Genomic DNA, 16,281 nt, shown 5'->3' with positions numbered 1-16,281 from the left:
GAAGCAGCCCCACTTCTTTCTCACATAGGTGATCTCTCAAGAGTTACCATCTACTCTTTTTGATCATTAAAAATTCATCGGCTTATCCTGGTCTAGTCACTGTTTCATTGGGCTCTCCCTACAGTGTGTCTAGTCAGTGCAGATTAGTTGTCCCTTTGAACCTAGTTCTTGGGATCTCCAATCAGCATAGGTTGGGTGTCCTCTGCACTGATTGCTGACAACGGCATCAGGCTCATTCCCTGTGATGAGCTTGCAATTAACTCTCGATTTAACCCCTTGGTTAGCAAATCCGCTAGGTTATCTTTTGACTTCACATAGTCAACAGTGATAACTCCAGTTGAGAGTAGTTGTCTAATGGTATTATGTCTACGACGTATATGTCTAGACTTACCATTATACAGATGGCTCTGTGCCCGACCGATTGTTGATTGACTATCGCAATGTATGCAAATCGTCGGCACAGGTTTTGGCCATCGTGGAATATCTTCTAAGAATTGTTGTATCCATTCAGCCTCTTCACCGCATTTATCTAGAGCTACAAACTCAGATTCCATTGTGGATTTGGTTATTACGGTTTGCTTAGAAGATTTCCAGGAAATGGCTGCACCAGCTAGAGTGAATACATATCCACTTGTAGACTTAGAGTCTGTTATATCATATATCCAACTTGCATCGTTGTATCCTTCGATCACAGCAGGATATCGTATGTAGTGCAGTCCATATTCACGAGTATACCTCAAGTACCTCAGTACTCTTGTTATCCCTTTCCAATGCTCAACATCGGGATTACTCATATATCTACTTAGTTTGCTTACTGCGTAGGCTAAGTCTGGTCGTGTACAACTCATCAAGTACATCAGACTACCTATCACTCGAGAATACTCTATCTGAAAGATACTTTCACCTCGATTTTTAGATAGATGTTGACTCGTATCTATCGGCGTTCGTGCCAACGCAGTATCACCCTTGGTGAATTTCTCAAGAATCTTGTCCACGTAATGGGACTGACTAAGAACAAGTCCTTCTGTCGTTCTAAGAATTTTGATTCCTAGAATCACATCAGCTAGGTCCATGTCTTTCATGTCAAATCTTGAGTTCAATATATCTTTAGTGGATTCGATTATCTTATCATTACTCCCAATAATAAGTATGTCATCTACATAGAGGCACAAGATGACATAGTCACTCTCTGTGGTTCTCATGTAGACACATTTATCACATTCATTGATCTTGAAGCCACAGTCCTTCATGGCATTATCAAATGTCTTATGTTACTGCTTTGGTGTTTGTTTCAAACCATATAATGACTTCACCAATTTACAGACCTTGTTTTTCTGTCCTGACACAGAAAACCCCTCAGGTTGGTCCATATAGATTTCCTCTTCTAAATCCCCATTTAGAAAGGTTGTCTTTACATCCATTTGATGTATTTCGAGATTCCATAGAGCAGCGATAGCCAACAATACTCTAATAGAAGTTATTCTAGATACCGGAGAGTAGGTATCGAAGTAATCAAGGCCTTCTCATTGTCGGTATCCTTTAATTACCAATCTGGCCTTGTATTTATCGATTGTGCCATCTGATTTCATTTTCTTCTTGAAGATCCACTTGCAACCTAATGGTTTACTTCCCGGAGGAAGATCCACAAGTTCCCAAGTGTGATTTTGCAAAATAGATTCTATCTCAGATGTAATTGCCTCTCTCCAGTGAGGTCCATCAGACGAGCTTACTGCTTTTGAGTAACTCCGGGGCTCACTTTCCAGCATGAAAGTGATAAAATCTTATCCGTAGGATTTTTCTACTCGAGCTCGTTTACTCCATCTAAGCTCAACCTCAACTGGTTCATCATCTTTTTCTTCGTCTTGTGTTTCATATGCCCGTTTTGAGGAGCTAGCATCCTCTCGGGTCTTAAAAGGAAATACATGCTCAAAGAACGAGGCATTTCTCGATTCGATTATCGAATTCTTGTGTATCTCCGGTATATGTGACTCAGACATACAAAATCTATACGCAGTGTTGTTTTGTGCATATCCAATAAATATGCAATATATCAACATTCTTTGGTCCTATCTTAATCCTTTTCGGATCAGGTACCAACACTTTGGCAAGACACCCCCACATTCGTAAATATTTGTAGGACGGTTGTCTTCCATTCCACAACTCATAAGGACTCTTATCTATTTTCTTCCGGGGCACCTTATTTAAAAGGTAATTAGCTGTTAACACAGCTTCCCCCCACATGAACTCTGGCAGTCCAGAGCTTAATAAAAGAGCATTCATCATCTCCTTTAGAGTTTGATTCTTTCGCTCAGCAACTCCATTTTGCTGAGGAGTATAAGGAGCTGTTGTTTCGTGGCTGATCCCTTGTTCAGCACACAACTCAGCGAATGGTGATACATATTCACGGCCTCGGTCACTTCGAACCACCTTAATCTTTCTATTACGCTGGTTTTCAACCTCATTTTTATAGAGAGCGAATTTTTCTATAGCTTCATCCTTATTTTTGAGAAGATACACATAACAGTATTTTGTGTTATCATCTACAAAAGTGATGAAATATTTATTAACACCACGTGTTGGCGTACCTTTTAGGTCGCACACATCAGTGTGGATTAGGTCAAGTGGTTCATTACTTCTTTCAATATGTTGAAAGGATGACTTTGTCATTTTCGCTTCAACACAAATCTCACACTTGTGTTTTGGGTCAAGGTGGAATGTAGGTATGCTTTACATGTTTATTAATCTACGCAATACATCGTAGTTAACATGTCCTAGTCTACCATGCCACAAACACGAAAACTCAAGCATATAAGTGGAAGAGCTTTCATTTTTATTTATCTTGGGCCTAATGTCCATTACATTGATCTTAAACAACCCATCAGATACATAGCCCCTTCCTATAAACACTCCGTTCTTGGACAATACAACTCTGTCCGATTCAAAAATAATACGAAAGTCATGCTTGCTCAGAAGTGATCCGGACACTAGATTCTTCCGAATCTCCGGAACATACAGCACATTGTTCAGAGTGAGGTCTTTGCCCGAGGTCATCTTCAACACCACCTTTCCTTGGCCCATGACGTCCGAGGTTGCTGAGTTCCCCATGAACAGTTTGTCTCCAGTGACTTCTTCGAAGTTGTTGAGCAGCTCTTTGTTGCAACACACATGTCTGGTGGCTCCAGTATCAATCCACCATTGTCGAGTATTGGAACCTATTAGGTTCACCTCAGAGATCACGGCGCAGATATCCATATCCTGTTCTCCTGCCAGGTTGGCTCAGGCTTTTTCTTCTTTGGCCTTTTACAGTCTGAAGCCTTGTGACCCATACGATCACAATTGTAACATTTCCCTAAGAACTTCTTTTTTCATGTTTTGTCCTTTGGGTTGCGTCGTGGAAGATTTTGGATGCTTCCGTTTTGAGCTTTGTCCATGCTCAACAACATTGGCTTTTACAGTAGCCTGAGAGAACAGTTTTCTCTCTGAATTCTTGTTGTCTTCTTCTATACGAAGGCGAACAACAAGTTCCTCCAAGTACATTTCCTTCCGTTTGTGCTTCAGATAATTCTTAAAGTTCTTCCAGCCAGTTGGTAGCTTTTCAATGATAGCTGCCACTTGGAAGGTTTCGCTCAGAGTCATACCTTCTGAGTGAATTTCTTGTAAGAGTACTTGAAGCTCCTGGACTTGATTGATTACAGACTTCGAGTCACTCATCTTATAGTCCAGGAAACGACCAACAATAAACTTTTTGGCCCCAGCATCCTCCGATTTATATTTCTTGTCCAGAGATTCCCACAGTTCCTTTACCGTTTTCATCTCACAATACACAAGATAAAGTGAGTCGGCAAGATTGTTAAGGATGTAGTTTCGATAGAGGAACTCAGAATCGTTCCATTTGTCGATCAGAAGGAGAGTGTTCACCTCATCTACACCCTTAACAACCTTGGGAGGTTCCTCGGTCAAGATACGTGCCAGACCTAGCGTGGTTAAGTAGAAGAAGAACATCTTCTGCTGCCACCGCTTGAAATTCACTCCTGTGAATTTTTCTGGCTTTTCCCCATGATTGATTGGCACATTCCCAATCGGGGCGGAGGAGGCCGGCACATGTTGAGCCTGTTGCATCTCAACATTTTCTGCCGCCATGGTAACAGAAGGAATTTGTTTTAAGTTTTGTTGGGAGTAAACCCGTTACAATCTGTGTGATCTTCTCAGAAGCTCTTTTCCACGCTTCTGAGTGCGTACCAGAGTTACAAGAACTTACAATCAAGTAGGTTTGAGCAGATAATCTCAAACTATCGACTCTAGCGAGCTGAGCCACGCGCCGAGTAGGTGAGTTGTGGACACCGTGAGTTGTCGAGCGGCGCCAAGTTGCCGCTGAGAGTTGTTGACAGGATGTCGGGAGCTATAACACGACTTCAGAGTGGATGCTGAGTCCAGCAAAGCGTTGTCTCCTTAAAACAGATTCGGTCCCTCCGCGGTGCTCAGAGGATCAGGTGGACGTCTGTTTCCCAGGATAAAACAGCAGGATCACGAGCACAACTGAGCATTGGTTGTCGTGACGATCTGAACTAGATCCGAAAACTATCACTATTTCTGTTGAGCAAAAGAAGCGCACAACAGAAGGGAAAGAAACATGGGGATTCAAGGAGGAATGGAAGCACACTTGTGCTTTTCTCACACAACTCACTCGAGCTTTTCTCACAAAACTCACTGAAACTTTTCTCGTTTCTGTGTTTTTCTTCATTCCCCTTCTCAGGTCTTATATAGACCTTTGTTTTGCTTGGTTTGCAAGCACAGCAAGCCACGTTGTGGCTTGCATGCTTGCCAGCAAGCCACAACGTGGCTTGCTGTTGGCTGCAACTTGACAGCAAGCCACAACGTGGCTTGCTGTTGGTGGCAAGCAAGCCACGTTGTGGCTTGCATGCTTGCCAAGTGGCTTGCAAGCTTGTCACGTGTTGTGGCTTGCTTGCAAGCTTGCCACGTGGCATGCAAGTAAGCTGGCGACTTTGGCTTTGGTTTGCATACTGGTCAACAAGTTGCCTTACGCAGACATATCGTGTCCTGACCAGATTTTACGAGCAATGGGTTGATGTCCTCCGGGCCCTGGAGTCTCATCCTCTTTGTTCCAAATCAGTCGGAAAGCCTCGCTTTCTTTCGTTGTGGGACTATAACCCACAAGTCGCGTTTCCATTCAACTTTTTCCAACAGATCCATTGCCTTGCCATTATAGACCACCTACTACCAGAGAATACAACTACTCAACGGATCCTGAAGATCATATCTGTAAGTTCGAGAATATGTCAATGCTACACCAGTATTTCAATGGAATAAAATGTAGAGTATTCCTAATTACACTCTCATAACTGGCATAAAGATGGTTCTCCAAACTTTTAGCGAATTCCATCCACTCATTTGAGAATTCAAGAATATATTTCTATACCATTTCACCAGTAGCAAAAGGTATCGCAAAACCTTCATGAATCTATTTGCTTTAAAGTAGAAGCTGAAGGAGACATTGAAAGACTATATTCAGAGGTTCAATAAGATAACACAAGATATTCCTTCAACGACCTCTAAAATACTGATGAGTACCTTCTAACAAGACCTTTTGGAGGGAGATTTTTTCATATTTCTCGTAAAAAAGCCTCCAGCTAATTTTGATGATTTACTTGGCCACTCGATTAAGTATATGAACATGGAGGAAGTTTAGTTTGCTCAAAGGAAAGGCCTTGGAATGCAGAATCAACAAGATGTTCAACAAGAGAGGAAAGCACCGCCTCTCCCATTGAAGGCAAAAGAAACTTACTCCTTCAAACCAAAGGATCATCGAGCAGAAGGAGGCATTCAGAATATGGAGGCAACTCCTCCAGCTCTAAAGCAAGAATGTTTCTGCACTTATTATCAGTCTCGAAGTTATGCTACTGAAGACTGTTACACTTATAAGAATTAGTAGAAACGAGCGGCCGCTCGGACATGGCATAGAAATGCAAGGCATGTTTTCCTCTAATCTACCTAACCCAGTCAAAATGAAGGTCAATCGACGTAAAGAGAGCAACCAAAGCGGGAACCTTCAAAACGACCAAGCGAAGCCTCTTTGTCATCGGAAGACAAATGAAGGAGGACAAAAAAAGGAAAAGCAATCGCTAGGGAGTCTATGAAAGGCCTTATAGGTATCATCTCACAAGGACCAACTCCCGACAAACTCTTTTCCGTTTTAATTCCATAGATAAACCCCTTCATAAATTTTCGTTGTAATTTTTAGTTTCCATCAGTAATTATTGACGAACCCTATATTCCGTCGGTAAAAATGTTCTCTATAAATCAACGCTCGACGATCTCTTTTCCATTGGTAAACCCCCACCAACGGAATTACGACGGAATATTCCGTCAGTAAGACCTATATTTTCATAATGCTTCATGTTGACATGTAGCACTGTGTCATCGTCGATGAGTAGAGCCAGATCAAGCATGCTTGTCTCCGCTTGCACCACCAGAACGTCATTCGGCGTATGTGTCTTCTGTTAGCTCTAGAGAAAGATGATGGTGGCGTCGGTGCCGGAGTTGGTGACGGGGTAGTAACGGGAGGTGGTGTCGCTGGGCTAGGCGAGGAAGCATGACGTAGAGTGGATGCCGACGTTGGTGGAGGATTGAGACGGAGGAGGGAATCTAGAGTTGTAGCTAGTGGATAAGGTGGTTAATGGCGTGGGGGACGACGTAGAAGATGTGGTCGTGTAGAATGATAGATTCAAATACTTTGACCATGTTTAGTCATTGAAAAACTGCTTGAGAGTCAACTGTATAAATTTGCAAATCTATTTAGAGATAATTTTTTACTAAAATTTTAGTCCATTTAAAATTAATCAAACTAATCTGTCTGAAAGCTGAAGTGATAGTGCGCTAGACAGGTAGCTCGGATGTTGACTGGAGTAAGACTTTTAATCAGAGTGAAGGCTACGAACGGGAGTGGAGATTCTCTCTGTACACACTCAAACGAGTAGACAAAACATCAATATCCAAAAACCAGGGAAAGAGTTTCTGGGAAAGACCCTCCGATGCTCAAGTTAGTGTAGTGACCGAGCGAAACAATGAAGAGATAAACAATAAAGGCTTGCACATAAATGAGACTGCTGTAAAAGCGTACCTTGCCAACGGAAAGGACCCCTTTATATACCACTTATAATAACCTTTGTAATTTCCCAACTATGACGTATTTACAGGGATTTTTTTCCTCCAAATAAGACTTACAACTAAGGGATGCTGGGCTTCTGAGCGGCCCGTCGCAAGTGCTACCCGATTTATCCTAGTGGCTGATGAAAAATTTTCAAGGGGTCGGGCTGGTCACCCTAGGCTCGACGTTACCCAGCTTAATTAATCATTTTTTCTAATAACCTCTTCAATTATGAGATAACAGAGAATGTCGGGTGTCAAAAGTTGTCAAATAAGGGAATATGTATAGCCTGGGAGGAGTATAGTCACCGTCCAAGGAATCTTCCATTATTCATGTGCACCCTTTTTTAAACTTATGTCATTAATGAGGCGGTTGAAGAAATATGTTATCACAATGCGTCGACTGATAAAAAGTGTAGAGTCACCTTCGAGGAAGATTCCATTGAATGCTTATGTAACAATAAAAGAATATTCTTTGACAAACGATTGTTATTCTATGATAAGCTGTTGAGATTCTCTAACAATTTAGTCCCCCAAAGATATTTCGGCCAGATATTTAGTCGATCGGGTATGTATATATAAAAGCATAGTACTAAGTATTGTTGATGTAATTTTCCTAGGTTAAGGTTGACCAGGTTGACTAAGCTTGAATTGGTTTAAACTTAAGTCTTAATGTTAGGATGTTGATGTTTGACAATGTATGGAGATTGCATGTGCAATCGTCCATTTAGGGAGATCGTTGGAGCAATTCTCCTCTAATCAATATTTGATTAGTTTGGTGTGAAGAAGAGTCAAGTAGGTCAAGATTGACCAGATACCTGACTGGAAGTCCTAACTGAAAGTTAGGTAAGGGCAAGTCCAACGGGGAGGTTGACAGATGATGAAAATTCAAGTGGGTCAGTGTTGATCGGACACTTGGTGTGGAAACTCCTGGTGAGTGAAGCTAGGTAGATGGAAAGTCCTAGTAAGTGAAGTTAGACAGTTGAAAAATCTCGGTGAGTGAAACCAAGTGAAAAGACCTAATGAGTGAAGTTAGACAGTGAGAAAATCCTGGTGAGTGAAGTCAAGTGAAAGTCTTGGTGAGCGAAGGCAGACAGTTTGAAAGCCCTAGTGAGTAAAGCTAGGCAGTAAGAAAGCCCTAGTGAGTGAAGTTAGGCAGTAAAGAAGTTCTAGTGAGTGAAGTTAGGCATGTAAAAATCCAAGTGGGTCTAAGGTGACCAAACATCTGGTGTTTGGAAGTCCAAGTAGGTCATGGAGGACCAGATTCACTTGGCATGGCTAGAAAAGTCTAAATGAGTCAAAGGATTGACCGGACACTTGGTAACGAAGTCCCAGTAGGTCATGGTTGACCAGATACTAGGTATGAGCGAGTCCCAACAGGTCACGGTTAACTGGATGTTGGGTTTGAGACCCTAGACTTGAGTTAGTCAAGTTAGGGTCGGTACGTCAATCGATCAGCTGATCGATTGAACCAGAGCCCAATCGATCAGTCGATTGATTGGGAGAGGTTCACGAGTAAGGACAGCCCAATCGATCAGCCAATTGATTGGGACTATGCCAATCGATCAGACGATCGATTAAAGGCCACTCGCGCGAAGAGCACAATGTGCTCCCAATTGATTAGCCGATTGATTGGGATACTCCAATCGATCGATCGATCGATTGAGGCTAGTTTTCTCGCGAGATTGTGAGATAGCCTGAATCGATTGATCAATCGATTCTGGATATATCTACAAGAGAATAGACGTATTCCTAATTGATCGATCGATTGATTAAAGTCTCCCCAATCTATTGGAATATGAACGTTGTGCAGGATGCAAGCTTTGGACGACTGGGATTACGTGGATCTGACGTGACAATCAGTTGGGAGCAAACCTAATCAATTGGGAGCCCTAGATCATGACAAGATAAAGCCATTAGTGATGTTCAAACGCAAAAAAAAGTTTCTCCTATTCTCTTCACCGAGCTTACGACTACTCATCACCGCTTCTTGAAGCATCTTGGAGATAAGTGTTATTGCACTTCCAAGGTCAAGGGGCATCTATAAGCTACACGAGTTCAAGCAAGAAGGAGATTTTCCATTGTATTCTTGTATTTATTTCTTGTGTTGAGTTGTATGCTTGTGTGAGCGTTGCAAGAGGTTTCTCCACCTCCGGTTGTTCTGAGAAGGAGTTTCTTTCTTAGTGGAGAGTGTGTTTGGTGTGTGGATCCTTAGATTAGTCACCTTTTCTTGAGGTGGATACCAAGTAAATCCTTGTGTTAGCATTGGGAGCTTGTTTCAAGTCTATTTCATTGTAAATCATCATCATCGAAGCACAAGAGGCTATTTGTTGGAGCAATTTGGGTACCCTAGGTTTTGATTTTTGGGCAAAGGTTTAAGTTATATTTATTGTTATATTTGATATGCATTGTGAGTATGCAGGATACAGGTACAACATGAAAAGTCCAAGTGTGATCTTGGCAAAGTAGGAAAGTCCAAGGATGAGTCTTAACGGTGTAAGTCCAAGTATGTAGTCTTGGCAACGTAAATCCAAGTGTGATTTGGCAATGGATGAAGTCCCGGAGGCACGACCTCTTGGCAAAGGAAGACCCAACAACAATGACAAGGCCGATGGAAGCTCCAGAAGGCAAGACGTGAAGGATGGGGAGGCATCCGAGGGACACAAGGCTGATGAAGGAGGCTAGAAGGGTAGGTCTAGGTTGGTCGAGCGAGGACGAATGCTGAGTGAATGTACTCGGGGGTTAAATCCTAGGATTAGAGTTTTACTGTAGCATCACTGTAGCAGTCGACTGGTGTGGTCGACCAGACAGTGGGAGCGAACAGAATGCTTCTGTTCGTTCGGTTAGTGGGAGCAATCGACTGATGGAAGTATCAGTCAACTGATATCGAGCCATTAGATTGTAACAGTCGAATCTCCACATAGGGCAGTCGACTGATAGTTTTGGCAGTCGACTAGTAGGCGGGGTTTTCCAACTCGTGGCCTATATAACCAAGTATTGGAAGCTTGGTTAAGGTTGACGAAATAGACTTGGTTAAAGCCTATTAGAGTCTCCCAAGCCCTCGTGTGATTGGTGTACTTGTATTCAAGTGTTTGTGACAAGGTTTCTCCACCGACAAGGAGCTTGAGCTAGCCAGAGGTTTTCCGGGGAGTCATCCACCGACGGATCAGGATCGTCTACCTTACGGACAACCGTGGAGTAGGAGTAAGTGGTCTCCAAACCACGTTACATAAATGTGTTAGAGGTTTGATTGTCTTAATTATTACCTCTAAGTTTAGCATTCTATTTGTTAGATTTGTTTTTGTATTTCCATTGTGCACTAACATTATAGGAAGCGATCAATTTGGGTGAAATGCTATTCACCTCCCTCCCCCTCTAGCAGACGTCAAGGTCCCAATATTATTCACCCCCCTTAGCTCCAAAGTGACCCAACAAATGATATCAGAGCAAGGTCTCTCTTCACCAGACTCATTGCCGGAAGGGAAATAAGCTAGAGGAAGAAGAAGTTGAAGCACCAATTTCATCAAGTCAGAGATTTCAAAAGTTCAACTTCAAATGGATTTCTGAGATAGACTCGGATACGACACAAGGATGTCTCCACCATTCACATCCATGAGCTTTGATTCTTGGAAATCAAGAAATTGAAAACTTCTTAATGATGGAGATAGAGCAATAGTTTGCTCTAATAGAAGACTTTCAAGCTCTAATAAATGATAAAGGTAAACTCATCAAGAAGAGCAAATGGAGCAAGGAACAAGTCAAGAGAAGTGCAGCCAATGACAAAGTGACCAAATTGTTGGTCAATTTATTGCCAAACAATATCTTGAGCAAGATAGGAGAAGTTGATAATGCCAAGGAGCTTTGGAGTAAATTGGCAAAGATTCATGAAGATCCCTCCACTGTACAAAATCAAAAAGAATTTAAAGAGGACAACTCATTGGATCAAGAATAAGAGGAATCCGAAGTTGAGAGATGTTCAACATCGAAAGAAGAAGAAGAAGACTCATCCTCTAGAGATCACAAAGACAAAGGCAAATTAAAGGAGCATACTCCTTATTTCATGTGCATGAGGATGAAGATGAAAAGGCCTCCACCTTAAGGATTGAGGGGGGAGCGTGGAACATCAATGCTGGATCAAGAAGTCTCTTCATCCAGATTAAATGAAGAAAGTGTCACCCCTACAAGTAAAGGTATAGAAATTTTAATTGTAAATAATAAAGATCATATCATTTATTTTGAGTGCAGGGAAAAAGGACACTATAAGATAAGTGTCCCAAATTGGCCAAGAAGGAAGACCAAGTGGTACCAAAGGGCAAGGAGAAATCCAAGGAGATCGGCCCCATGATACACAAGAGCAACGAGCACATTATGTGCTTCTTGTGTAAACAAAATGGACATTACTGGAGCCAATGTCCAAAGGGGAAGAATCCAGCAAAGTCAAAGGAGGAAGTTCAAGTCAAGGAGAAACTTCTAAGGGGGCACGCAAGGTATCATTTATTGAACCAATTCCTTTGACACATGATAAAAAGCATGCTAGGTCTAGGTTATATCATTTTAATTCTATTTATCATGAAAATAGAAAGTATGATAGGATTAAGAAAAAATATGTAGCGTATCGTGTAAACACTACCTCACCCAAGATTAGGAAGGTAGATAACAAATTAGGCAAAAATTCTAAAAATTTTAGATATATGCCTAAAAATAAAAATGCTCATGGGAATCAAGAAAATTCTAAATCTATAGATTTAAGGATTAAAAACCAAGGCTTGATAAATTAGAGAAGACCCTAAAGAAAATAGAAAGAATCTTAAAGGGGTCAAATAGACATAACTTAGGTTTAGAAATAGATAAACAAGAACCATACAATTGCCATAGAGGTTTGAGATGCAAACCTAAAGCCAAGAAGGATATGACATTATACCATAAGGTTTTATATAGTTATATAACCAATTCTATATCTAGGGGTCAAATCAAGGTTATAAGGGAGGTCATCCCTAGAGTTAACCTTGAGAAGACCAGCGTGACTGAGGTTTCTAAGAAGCCTAAAAAAGTCACTAAGAAGGTCCCAAGAGAAGTTATCCCTAGAGTTGACCAAGAGGAATCTAGCATGACCAAAACTTCTAAGAAGTTTAGGAAGGTATCAAGGGAAGTTATCACTAGTGAATACTTAGAACACCCAAGGAGCACCAATCGATTTTAGATTCCTAGGAGTGTGTTCTCTACACCCTAGATGGTTTAGAGAGTGTCAACTCCAATTGAAAGAATAGTTAACCTAACCTTGAAGAAGTTGCCACTTGGAGGGCATTTTTAAAATAGTTGTACTCCTTAAAAATGAAAATAGTTTAAGTGTTTACTCTTTCAGAAGAGTTAAATGTGCCAAAATTTAAGGAATTGGGATTAATTTAAATTGACACAAATAGGAAAAGGTGAAAGAAATGTCAAGTTGAGATTTTGACATTTTCTTTGATCATGAGGGCAACTTAGGATAAATTTTGGCTAAAAAAATTAATTAGGGGTACTTAGATAGATAATCTAGGTATATATATTTATACTAAATTGTCATGATTGTTTGCCCATCATATACTATGATATCATATTTTGCATTCATATTATTATGAAAAATAAAAACATAAAAAATATCATGTCATGTCATACATATATTATGTAGTAATAGTATATTTTCTTTTAAAAATTATTCATTTTGATATATGTCATAAATCATCATGCATTATTTTAAATTCCTTGTAATTAAGGATAATGACGTTAATCAACAAATAACATCCTAGGTGGATGATCAATTTTATAATGCTTAGATAGATATGTATGATCCCTTAGATTAGGAAAAACCAATATCTACATCTTACAAAGACCATAAGTTAACTTGTATGTGTTTTAGTGCACATTAGATACAAGTGAGATGTTAGGAGAATGAACATGACTCAAGATGTTGATTTAGTGCACCTTTTTGAGTTTTAGTATCATCCAAACACATAGTTATGTATTATCCAATCATTGAAAAAGTTAATGTTCAAGTTATATGCATTTAGCCTAAAGAACATGATTGGAAATTGATTTTGAAAATCATTTCAAAATACTTTTGGAAAACCTTAGTGAAGGCTATCTTTTGATAGAAATCATCATTGCATAGTTAGACACAAGCTGAGGAGAAACTTTGAAGTTTTTCATTGGTTTTAAGTTTTATGTCAATCTTTGAAAATAAGATATATTTTTTTAGAAAATTATTTTTCCATGATAGTATATGACATAAATAATGTCTATATGGATTTTTGTGATTTTTAGAATTTTGTATAATTATTTCTGAATTTCTGAATTTTAGCTAAAATTTGATTTCAGGAAATCAGAAACTCAATCGATCAACTCATCGATTGGGAAGGTTCAATCGATTAGCCCATCGATTGAATTGAGTTTTTCCACGAATAGAACCTCGCGGAATCGATTAACAGATCGATTAAACCCTGTATGGATCAATCAGCTGATTAATTCAAGTGTTTTTTCGTAAATAGCCTTGCTGAATCGATTAGTGGATTGATTGAAAGGCTTCAGTCTCAACTTCAATCAATTGAAAAAGCTTATTTTTGGCTGAAATGATCTGATTTCAGTTTATTAAGCCACGGTTAGTCATGTTAACTATCTCTAACCCTAAGAAATTCTCTTGTGAACATTTAAGGATAATTTTCTTGATAAAAATAGGAAAGGAATGGTCCAAGAAGACTAACTTGAAGTTTAGGATGAGGTTTGCATTCAATATTGATTCTTGAACCTCAAAACTTTACATTTTAGATTTCCTAATGTTTTAGGAACTCCAAGTCATTGTTGGTGCAATGATAGAAACTTAGAGCATATTTTGAGGGGGATCTACTCCATAAAGACATGTAATTATTTTTGATGAAACAATAGAAGATTGGAAACCTTCATTATGATGGATTAATGCTCAAAGGTGAGCATTGAGCACAATGAAGGGCATGAGACCTTTATTATGGGGTTGTGAGCAACGAGTGAGGTTGTTAAACAATGTGTGGAGACCTTTTCATGGGGAGAGTTTTTGATGTGTACCAAAGGGGGAGAATGTAGTGTTTAAGTTAGGAAATTCTCCATGTTCACAAGGGGAGATTATAAAACCCTTATGTTAAAGGGAAGGATGAAGGAAACCCTCATTCATGCTTTGGCGTAAAGAAGAAGTTGAGGCTATGAGTTTAGCCTAACTTAAACGTATTGTCAAACATCAAAAAAAGGAAGATTTTTGGTGTAATTTCCCTAAGTCAAGGTTAACCAAGTTGACTAAGCTTGAATTGACTCAACCTTGAGTCTTGATGTTAGGGTTTTGATGTTGACAATGTATGGAGATTGCAGGTGCAATCGTCCATTTGGGGAGATTGTTGGAGCAATTCTCCTCCGATCAATGTTTGACCAATTTAGTGTGAAGAAAAGTCAAGTAGGTCAAGGTTGATCGGATACCTTACTGGGAAGTCCTAACTGAAAGTTAGGTAAGGGTAAGTCCAACGGGGAGGTTGATAGATTATCAAAATCCAAATAGATCAATGTTGACCAGACACTTGGTGTGGAAAGTCCTGGTGAGTGAAACCAGACAGATGGAAAGTCCTGGTGAGTGAAGCCAGACAGTTAGAAAATTCTAGTGAGTGAAACCAAATGAAAGACCTAATGAGTGAAGATAGGTAAATGGGAAATCCTAGTGAGTGAAGTCATGTAAAAGACCTAGTGAGTGAAGCTAGGCAGTGAGAAAATCCTGGTGAGTGAAGCCAGATGAAAGTCCTAGTGAGTGAAGCCAGGCAATTTGAAAGCTCTAGTGAGTGAAGATATGCAGTAAGAAAGCCCTAGTGAGTAAAGTTAGACAGTAAGAAAGTCCTAGTGAGTAAAGTCAGGGATGTGAAAATCCAAGTGGGTCTAGGGTGATCATATACCTAGTGTTTGGAAGTCCAAGTGGGTCATGGAGGACCAGACACTTGGTACGAGACGATAAGTCCAAGTGGGTCAAGGTTGACCAGACACTTGGCACGGCAAGAAAAGTCTAAGTGGGTCAAAGGATTGCCCGGGCACTTGGTAACGAAGTCCCAGCAGGTCAAAGTTGACCATATGCTAGGCATGAGTGAGTCCCAACAAGTCACGATTGACCAAATGTTGGATTTAGGACCCTAGACTTGAGTTAGTCAAATTAGGGTTGGTGAATCGATCAGCTGATCGATTGAACTAGAGCATAATCCATCAGTTGATCGATTGGGAGAGGTTCGCGAGCAAGGATAGCCCAATCAGCAAGCTGATTGATTGGGGCTATGCTAATCGATTAGACAATCAATTGAAGGTCACTCGCGTGAAGAGCATAGTGTGCTCCCCAATCTATCAGCAAATCGATTGGGGCTAATTTTCTCACAAGATTGTGAGGCAGCCTGAATCGATCGGTCAATTGATTCTGGGTTTATCTGTGAGAGCACAGAGACACTTTGAATCGATAGGTTGATTGATCAAAACCTCCCCAATCGATTGGTCAATCTATTGGGATATGATCGTTGCGCAGGATGTAATCTTTGGACGATTGGGATTGCGTGGATCTGACGTGGCAATCGATTGGGAGCCCTAGATCACGACGGGATAAAGCCATTGGCGAGGTTCAAATGCAAAAAAAAAAGTTCTCCTGTTCTCTTCATTGAGCTTATGACTACTCATCACCATTTCTTGAAGCATCTTGGAGATAAGTGTTGTTGCACTTCTAAAGTCAAGGGGCATCTACAAGATACACGAGTTCAAGCAAGAATGAGGTTTTCCATTGTATTCTTGTATTTATTTCTTTTATTGAGTTATATACTTGTGTGAGTATTGTAAGAGATTTCTCCACCTCCAATTGTTCCGAGAAGGAGTTTCTTTCTTAGTGGAGAGTGTGCTCAGTGTGTGGATCCTTGTATTAGTCATCTCTTCTTGAGGTGGATACCAAGTAAATCCTTGTGTTAACATTGGGAACTTGCTTCGAGTCTATTCCGTTGCAAATCATTATCATTGAAGCACGAGAAACTATTCACCTCCTCTAGCTCTGAAGTGACCCAACAAGTATAGTAGGACGTTTGACTCTTAAAACTACTCAGATAT

Source organism: Zingiber officinale, chromosome 5A (assembly GCF_018446385.1).
Source record: "Zingiber officinale cultivar Zhangliang chromosome 5A, Zo_v1.1, whole genome shotgun sequence".
Classification (NCBI taxonomy): domain Eukaryota; kingdom Viridiplantae; phylum Streptophyta; class Magnoliopsida; order Zingiberales; family Zingiberaceae; genus Zingiber; species Zingiber officinale.
Note: the sequence above shows the minus strand (reverse complement) of the source record.